We start from the raw sequence: 9386 nt of genomic DNA on the forward strand, positions 1-9386 counted from the left end.
TTTTTCCTGTCTGAATTTGTCGCACAGAAAGTTGCAGGCCAAATATGTGTGACATTTCTGCGACTTTAGCTTCTAGAGCATTTTTACAACATTATACATAGGTGCTGAATACATAAAAAGCGACTGTTCAGCGACAGACAAGTCGCATCGGCTGAAAGTAGGCCAGAATGTCAGTCCATGTTGGAGCAGGTTTAGATACAGTCTAAAGTATAGATCTCAAAGTCTGTGCACAGAATTTAGCAAGGGCCTCGCACCTTCTGATGCATCAGGTAGGTGCACAATAGCATAGCCTAACCCTCTGTACTTTGGTCTATATTGATGCGGGACATAGACAGCCAGCTGATGACCAATCCATTAGTGCAATGGATGGCTGGAAGCATTTGTCTTTGCCTTTGCAATACCACAGAAGCAATGCATGGTCAATGTACAGCAATGACACACCTGTGTGAACAGCCAGGAGACCCCCCCCATGTTATGTTACATAGTTACATAGTTAGTACGGTCGAAAAAAGACATATGTCCATCAAGTTCAACCAGGGAATTAAGGGGTAGGGGTGTGGCGCGATATTGGGGAAGGGATGAGATTTTATATTTCTTCATAAGCATTAATCTTATTTTGTCAATTAGGAACATTCAGCACCCACCCGCTATCAAGGCAGCTGCCTATCATGTCATGCCCTACCTGCACAGGTGTGCTGGCTACTCAAATGATCCAATTAAGGAGGCCATTTAGTCAGCAGCAGCAGAAGTCCTGTGCCTGGACGCTCCAACAGCGGCCAGACACAAGCAGAAGCAGAAGCAGCAGAAGCAGCAGCAGCACCACCTTTTGTTTTTTGGCTGCAGCAGCAGCAGCAAGGCCCACAGGGCTGGCTAGCTGGCTAGCCAGCAAGCAGGTAGCAATGAAAGTAGGAATCTTTCTTTTTAACCCTGTAAGGGGGTGGTGCACTGTACCCGAAGATACTGCCATATCGGGTCAATGCATAGGGCGACGGAAGCAAGCTTCGAAATCGGCCCCCGTTCTCAAAAATCCATTTAATATATGGTCCCCAGATAGGGGACGTATCAGATATTAAACTGATAAGAACAGATACTACACTTGATCTTAGCCAAAAGGCCGAGAAGCGATAACCGTGAAAGGGGCGGGCCCAACAAGGTCCCCTTCATGGGCACTATCACTGCTTGCTGTCAGGGAGGCTGCCAGACAATTTTCCATGCACACTCTGGGCTGGGGGGCAGTCAACCACCAGTACACACAGCAGAACCTAAACCCATACCATTATTGCTAAGCAGCAAGACAGGGGCCCATTGCACTCCCACGGGGCCTTTTTAAATGCAATCCATAACCCGGATTTGCCAGGAACCCTTCTTACTCCTCCTACTTGCATGTGACACTGGGCTTAGGATCTGCATAGGAAACACACACACAAGCACACACCTACCTTTGTTGCCTGCAGATGCCTCCTTTGGCTGTCCCCAAACGGTATCAAACCAACACCCACGGGAAGCTGTAAGCATAGAGGACATGCCTGCACCCCATTGGACTTACCTGTGTGGGTTAAATCCGGGTTATTTGACAACCTATGGCGGTGATGGTTCTGCTCAGGCAGAGCAGTGCTGATGCTCCTCATAAAGCTGTCGCTGCTGTGAAGGTTCTAGGTGACATCACAAATCCCTATGGTTACATACACAACAAAGCTGGGTTGTTGTTGTTTACACTCTGCAAGGCCTGTGGAAGTGAGTGACATCATAGCACTGTAGTTCTGAGGGTTCTAGATGGATGCAACAATCTCCTGTTGCTTCTATGAAGGCCATAATAGACGACATCACCAAACAGCTCCATAGTCACATACACAGCAAAGGAGAGATGTTGTTTACACCTAGTGATGTCAGTGGTATTGAGTGACATCACAGCACAGTGCTAAGGCTCCTGGGCCTGGACACAGCAGCGGCTGCAATATCTCAACGGAGAATACGTTTATATATATGTGTGTGTGTGCGCGTATATATATATATATATATATATATATATATATATATATATATATTTCTCCGCCGAAATCACTTTTAAACCCATTTCCACCTTTTTTTCCCTTCTCTTCCTCTTACTTTTTTTTCACGTTTTTTTACGTTTTTCTCCTTTTCGCCTCTTTTCTGGGCGTATTATTCTTCTTTTTCTTCTTTTTTTTCGTCTAATGCATACCCCATCAGTGCAGCAATGCTTATTCAATACCGCCAGCAGATGGAGACACTGGGGGATAATTTTCTAAGGATTTATACTGATTTTTCCTGTCTGAATTTGTCGCACAGAAAGTTGCAGGCCAAATATGTGTGACATTTCTGCGACTTTAGCTTCTAGAGCATTTTTACAACATTATACATAGGTGCTGAATACATAAAAAGCGACTGTTCAGCGACAGACAAGTCGCATCGGCTGAAAGTAGGCCAGAATGTCAGTCCATGTTGGAGCAGGTTTAGATACAGTCTAAAGTATAGATCTCAAAGTCTGTGCACAGAATTTAGCAAGGGCCTCGCACCTTCTGATGCATCAGGTAGGTGCACAATAGCATAGCCTAACCCTCTGTACTTTGGTCTATATTGATGCGGGACATAGACAGCCAGCTGATGACCAATCCATTAGTGCAATGGATGGCTGGAAGCATTTGTCTTTGCCTTTGCAATACCACAGAAGCAATGCATGGTCAATGTACAGCAATGACACACCTGTGTGAACAGCCAGGAGACCCCCCCCATGTTATGTTACATAGTTACATAGTTAGTACGGTCGAAAAAAGACATATGTCCATCAAGTTCAACCAGGGAATTAAGGGGTAGGGGTGTGGCGCGATATTGGGGAAGGGATGAGATTTTATATTTCTTCATAAGCATTAATCTTATTTTGTCAATTAGGAACATTCAGCACCCACCCGCTATCAAGGCAGCTGCCTATCATGTCATGCCCTACCTGCACAGGTGTGCTGGCTACTCAAATGATCCAATTAAGGAGGCCATTTAGTCAGCAGCAGCAGAAGTCCTGTGCCTGGACGCTCCAACAGCGGCCAGACACAAGCAGAAGCAGAAGCAGCAGAAGCAGCAGCAGCACCACCTTTTGTTTTTTGGCTGCAGCAGCAGCAGCAAGGCCCACAGGGCTGGCTAGCTGGCTAGCCAGCAAGCAGGTAGCAATGAAAGTAGGAATCTTTCTTTTTAACCCTGTAAGGGGGTGGTGCACTGTACCCGAAGATACTGCCATATCGGGTCAATGCATAGGGCGACGGAAGCAAGCTTCGAAATCGGCCCCCGTTCTCAAAAATCCATTTAATATATGGTCCCCAGATAGGGGACGTATCAGATATTAAACTGATAAGAACAGATACTACACTTGATCTTAGCCAAAAGGCCGAGAAGCGATAACCGTGAAAGGGGCGGGCCCAACAAGGTCCCCTTCATGGGCACTATCACTGCTTGCTGTCAGGGAGGCTGCCAGACAATTTTCCATGCACACTCTGGGCTGGGGGGCAGTCAACCACCAGTACACACAGCAGAACCTAAACCCATACCATTATTGCTAAGCAGCAAGACAGGGGCCCATTGCACTCCCACGGGGCCTTTTTAAATGCAATCCATAACCCGGATTTGCCAGGAACCCTTCTTACTCCTCCTACTTGCATGTGACACTGGGCTTAGGATCTGCATAGGAAACACACACACAAGCACACACCTACCTTTGTTGCCTGCAGATGCCTCCTTGGCTGTCCCCAAACGGTATCAAACCAACACCCACGGGAAGCTGTAAGCATAGAGGACATGCCTGCACCCCATTGGACTTACCTGTGTGGGTTAAATCCGGGTTATTTGACAACCTATGGCGGTGATGGTTCTGCTCAGGCAGAGCAGTGCTGATGCTCCTCATAAAGCTGTCGCTGCTGTGAAGGTTCTAGGTGACATCACAAATCCCTATGGTTACATACACAACAAAGCTGGGTTGTTGTTGTTTACACTCTGCAAGGCCTGTGGAAGTGAGTGACATCATAGCACTGTAGTTCTGAGGGTTCTAGATGGATGCAACAATCTCCTGTTGCTTCTATGAAGGCCATAATAGACGACATCACCAAACAGCTCCATAGTCACATACACAGCAAAGGAGAGATGTTGTTTACACCTAGTGATGTCAGTGGTATTGAGTGACATCACAGCACAGTGCTAAGGCTCCTGGGCCTGGACACAGCAGCGGCTGCAATATCTCAACGGAGAATACGTTTATATATATGTGTGTGTGTGCGCGTATATATATATATATATATATATATATATATATATATATATATATTCTCCGCCGAAATCACTTTTAAACCCATTTCCACCTTTTTTTCCCTTCTCTTCCTCTTACTTTTTTTTCACGTTTTTTTACGTTTTTCTCCTTTTCGCCTCTTTTCTGGGCGTATTATTCTTCTTTTTCTTCTTTTTTTTCGTCTAATGCATACCCCATCAGTGCAGCAATGCTTATTCAATACCGCCAGCAGATGGAGACACTGGGGGATAATTTTCTAAGGATTTATACTGATTTTTCCTGTCTGAATTTGTCGCACAGAAAGTTGCAGGCCAAATATGTGTGACATTTCTGCGACTTTAGCTTCTAGAGCATTTTTACAACATTATACATAGGTGCTGAATACATAAAAAGCGACTGTTCAGCGACAGACAAGTCGCATCGGCTGAAAGTAGGCCAGAATGTCAGTCCATGTTGGAGCAGGTTTAGATACAGTCTAAAGTATAGATCTCAAAGTCTGTGCACAGAATTTAGCAAGGGCCTCGCACCTTCTGATGCATCAGGTAGGTGCACAATAGCATAGCCTAACCCTCTGTACTTTGGTCTATATTGATGCGGGACATAGACAGCCAGCTGATGACCAATCCATTAGTGCAATGGATGGCTGGAAGCATTTGTCTTTGCCTTTGCAATACCACAGAAGCAATGCATGGTCAATGTACAGCAATGACACACCTGTGTGAACAGCCAGGAGACCCCCCCCATGTTATGTTACATAGTTACATAGTTAGTACGGTCGAAAAAAGACATATGTCCATCAAGTTCAACCAGGGAATTAAGGGGTAGGGGTGTGGCGCGATATTGGGGAAGGGATGAGATTTTATATTTCTTCATAAGCATTAATCTTATTTTGTCAATTAGGAACATTCAGCACCCACCCGCTATCAAGGCAGCTGCCTATCATGTCATGCCCTACCTGCACAGGTGTGCTGGCTACTCAAATGATCCAATTAAGGAGGCCATTTAGTCAGCAGCAGCAGAAGTCCTGTGCCTGGACGCTCCAACAGCGGCCAGACACAAGCAGAAGCAGAAGCAGCAGAAGCAGCAGCAGCACCACCTTTTGTTTTTTGGCTGCAGCAGCAGCAGCAAGGCCCACAGGGCTGGCTAGCTGGCTAGCCAGCAAGCAGGTAGCAATGAAAGTAGGAATCTTTCTTTTTAACCCTGTAAGGGGGTGGTGCACTGTACCCGAAGATACTGCCATATCGGGTCAATGCATAGGGCGACGGAAGCAAGCTTCGAAATCGGCCCCCGTTCTCAAAAATCCATTTAATATATGGTCCCCAGATAGGGGACGTATCAGATATTAAACTGATAAGAACAGATACTACACTTGATCTTAGCCAAAAGGCCGAGAAGCGATAACCGTGAAAGGGGCGGGCCCAACAAGGTCCCCTTCATGGGCACTATCACTGCTTGCTGTCAGGGAGGCTGCCAGACAATTTTCCATGCACACTCTGGGCTGGGGGGCAGTCAACCACCAGTACACACAGCAGAACCTAAACCCATACCATTATTGCTAAGCAGCAAGACAGGGGCCCATTGCACTCCCACGGGGCCTTTTTAAATGCAATCCATAACCCGGATTTGCCAGGAACCCTTCTTACTCCTCCTACTTGCATGTGACACTGGGCTTAGGATCTGCATAGGAAACACACACACAAGCACACACCTACCTTTGTTGCCTGCAGATGCCTCCTTGGCTGTCCCCAAACGGTATCAAACCAACACCCACGGGAAGCTGTAAGCATAGAGGACATGCCTGCACCCCATTGGACTTACCTGTGTGGGTTAAATCCGGGTTATTTGACAACCTATGGCGGTGATGGTTCTGCTCAGGCAGAGCAGTGCTGATGCTCCTCATAAAGCTGTCGCTGCTGTGAAGGTTCTAGGTGACATCACAAATCCCTATGGTTACATACACAACAAAGCTGGGTTGTTGTTGTTTACACTCTGCAAGGCCTGTGGAAGTGAGTGACATCATAGCACTGTAGTTCTGAGGGTTCTAGATGGATGCAACAATCTCCTGTTGCTTCTATGAAGGCCATAATAGACGACATCACCAAACAGCTCCATAGTCACATACACAGCAAAGGAGAGATGTTGTTTACACCTAGTGATGTCAGTGGTATTGAGTGACATCACAGCACAGTGCTAAGGCTCCTGGGCCTGGACACAGCAGCGGCTGCAATATCTCAACGGAGAATACGTTTATATATATGTGTGTGTGTGCGCGTATATATATATATATATATATATATATATATATATATATATATATATTTCTCCGCCGAAATCACTTTTAAACCCATTTCCACCTTTTTTTCCCTTCTCTTCCTCTTACTTTTTTTTCACGTTTTTTTACGTTTTTCTCCTTTTCGCCTCTTTTCTGGGCGTATTATTCTTCTTTTTCTTCTTTTTTTTCGTCTAATGCATACCCCATCAGTGCAGCAATGCTTATTCAATACCGCCAGCAGATGGAGACACTGGGGGATAATTTTCTAAGGATTTATACTGATTTTTCCTGTCTGAATTTGTCGCACAGAAAGTTGCAGGCCAAATATGTGTGACATTTCTGCGACTTTAGCTTCTAGAGCATTTTTACAACATTATACATAGGTGCTGAATACATAAAAAGCGACTGTTCAGCGACAGACAAGTCGCATCGGCTGAAAGTAGGCCAGAATGTCAGTCCATGTTGGAGCAGGTTTAGATACAGTCTAAAGTATAGATCTCAAAGTCTGTGCACAGAATTTAGCAAGGGCCTCGCACCTTCTGATGCATCAGGTAGGTGCACAATAGCATAGCCTAACCCTCTGTACTTTGGTCTATATTGATGCGGGACATAGACAGCCAGCTGATGACCAATCCATTAGTGCAATGGATGGCTGGAAGCATTTGTCTTTGCCTTTGCAATACCACAGAAGCAATGCATGGTCAATGTACAGCAATGACACACCTGTGTGAACAGCCAGGAGACCCCCCCCATGTTATGTTACATAGTTACATAGTTAGTACGGTCGAAAAAAGACATATGTCCATCAAGTTCAACCAGGGAATTAAGGGGTAGGGGTGTGGCGCGATATTGGGGAAGGGATGAGATTTTATATTTCTTCATAAGCATTAATCTTATTTTGTCAATTAGGAACATTCAGCACCCACCCGCTATCAAGGCAGCTGCCTATCATGTCATGCCCTACCTGCACAGGTGTGCTGGCTACTCAAATGATCCAATTAAGGAGGCCATTTAGTCAGCAGCAGCAGAAGTCCTGTGCCTGGACGCTCCAACAGCGGCCAGACACAAGCAGAAGCAGAAGCAGCAGAAGCAGCAGCAGCACCACCTTTTGTTTTTTGGCTGCAGCAGCAGCAGCAAGGCCCACAGGGCTGGCTAGCTGGCTAGCCAGCAAGCAGGTAGCAATGAAAGTAGGAATCTTTCTTTTTAACCCTGTAAGGGGGTGGTGCACTGTACCCGAAGATACTGCCATATCGGGTCAATGCATAGGGCGACGGAAGCAAGCTTCGAAATCGGCCCCCGTTCTCAAAAATCCATTTAATATATGGTCCCCAGATAGGGGACGTATCAGATATTAAACTGATAAGAACAGATACTACACTTGATCTTAGCCAAAAGGCCGAGAAGCGATAACCGTGAAAGGGGCGGGCCCAACAAGGTCCCCTTCATGGGCACTATCACTGCTTGCTGTCAGGGAGGCTGCCAGACAATTTTCCATGCACACTCTGGGCTGGGGGGCAGTCAACCACCAGTACACACAGCAGAACCTAAACCCATACCATTATTGCTAAGCAGCAAGACAGGGGCCCATTGCACTCCCACGGGGCCTTTTTAAATGCAATCCATAACCCGGATTTGCCAGGAACCCTTCTTACTCCTCCTACTTGCATGTGACACTGGGCTTAGGATCTGCATAGGAAACACACACACAAGCACACACCTACCTTTGTTGCCTGCAGATGCCTCCTTGGCTGTCCCCAAACGGTATCAAACCAACACCCACGGGAAGCTGTAAGCATAGAGGACATGCCTGCACCCCATTGGACTTACCTGTGTGGGTTAAATCCGGGTTATTTGACAACCTATGGCGGTGATGGTTCTGCTCAGGCAGAGCAGTGCTGATGCTCCTCATAAAGCTGTCGCTGCTGTGAAGGTTCTAGGTGACATCACAAATCCCTATGGTTACATACACAACAAAGCTGGGTTGTTGTTGTTTACACTCTGCAAGGCCTGTGGAAGTGAGTGACATCATAGCACTGTAGTTCTGAGGGTTCTAGATGGATGCAACAATCTCCTGTTGCTTCTATGAAGGCCATAATAGACGACATCACCAAACAGCTCCATAGTCACATACACAGCAAAGGAGAGATGTTGTTTACACCTAGTGATGTCAGTGGTATTGAGTGACATCACAGCACAGTGCTAAGGCTCCTGGGCCTGGACACAGCAGCGGCTGCAATATCTCAACGGAGAATACGTTTATATATATGTGTGTGTGTGCGCGTATATATATATATATATATATATATATATATATATATATATATATTTCTCCGCCGAAATCACTTTTAAACCCATTTCCACCTTTTTTTCCCTTCTCTTCCTCTTACTTTTTTTTCACGTTTTTTTACGTTTTTCTCCTTTTCGCCTCTTTTCTGGGCGTATTATTCTTCTTTTTCTTCTTTTTTTTCGTCTAATGCATACCCCATCAGTGCAGCAATGCTTATTCAATACCGCCAGCAGATGGAGACACTGGGGGATAATTTTCTAAGGATTTATACTGATTTTTCCTGTCTGAATTTGTCGCACAGAAAGTTGCAGGCCAAATATGTGTGACATTTCTGCGACTTTAGCTTCTAGAGCATTTTTACAACATTATACATAGGTGCTGAATACATAAAAAGCGACTGTTCAGCGACAGACAAGTCGCATCGGCTGAAAGTAGGCCAGAATGTCAGTCCATGTTGGAGCAGGTTTAGATACAGTCTAAAGTATAGATCTCAAAGTCTGTGCACAGAATTTAGCAAGGGCCTCGCACCTTCTGATGCATCA

The 9386-nt window shown here is 45.8% G+C and overlaps 4 non-coding genes across 4 annotated transcripts; all 4 read right to left on the minus strand.

The window, feature by feature from the left end:
* Positions 1-935: 935 nt before the first annotated feature.
* On the minus strand, positions 936-1126 carry LOC130351293 (U2 spliceosomal RNA). Its single transcript, XR_008888029.1, has one exon. It is a non-coding gene; the product is annotated as a U2 spliceosomal RNA (small nuclear RNA).
* A 2089-nt stretch (positions 1127-3215) lies between these two features.
* On the minus strand, positions 3216-3406 carry LOC130351294 (U2 spliceosomal RNA). The gene has a single exon (XR_008888030.1). It is a non-coding gene; the product is annotated as a U2 spliceosomal RNA (small nuclear RNA).
* Positions 3407-5493: 2087 nt separating this feature from the next.
* LOC130351295 (U2 spliceosomal RNA) lies at positions 5494-5684 on the minus strand. Its single transcript, XR_008888031.1, has one exon. It is a non-coding gene; the product is annotated as a U2 spliceosomal RNA (small nuclear RNA).
* A 2090-nt stretch (positions 5685-7774) lies between these two features.
* LOC130351296 (U2 spliceosomal RNA) lies at positions 7775-7965 on the minus strand. Its single transcript, XR_008888032.1, has one exon. It is a non-coding gene; the product is annotated as a U2 spliceosomal RNA (small nuclear RNA).
* Between the last annotated feature and the right edge of the window lie 1421 nt (positions 7966-9386).

The sequence above is a fragment of the Hyla sarda genome, unplaced genomic scaffold (genome assembly GCF_029499605.1).
Source record: "Hyla sarda isolate aHylSar1 unplaced genomic scaffold, aHylSar1.hap1 scaffold_966, whole genome shotgun sequence".
Lineage (NCBI taxonomy): Eukaryota > Metazoa > Chordata > Amphibia > Anura > Hylidae > Hyla > Hyla sarda.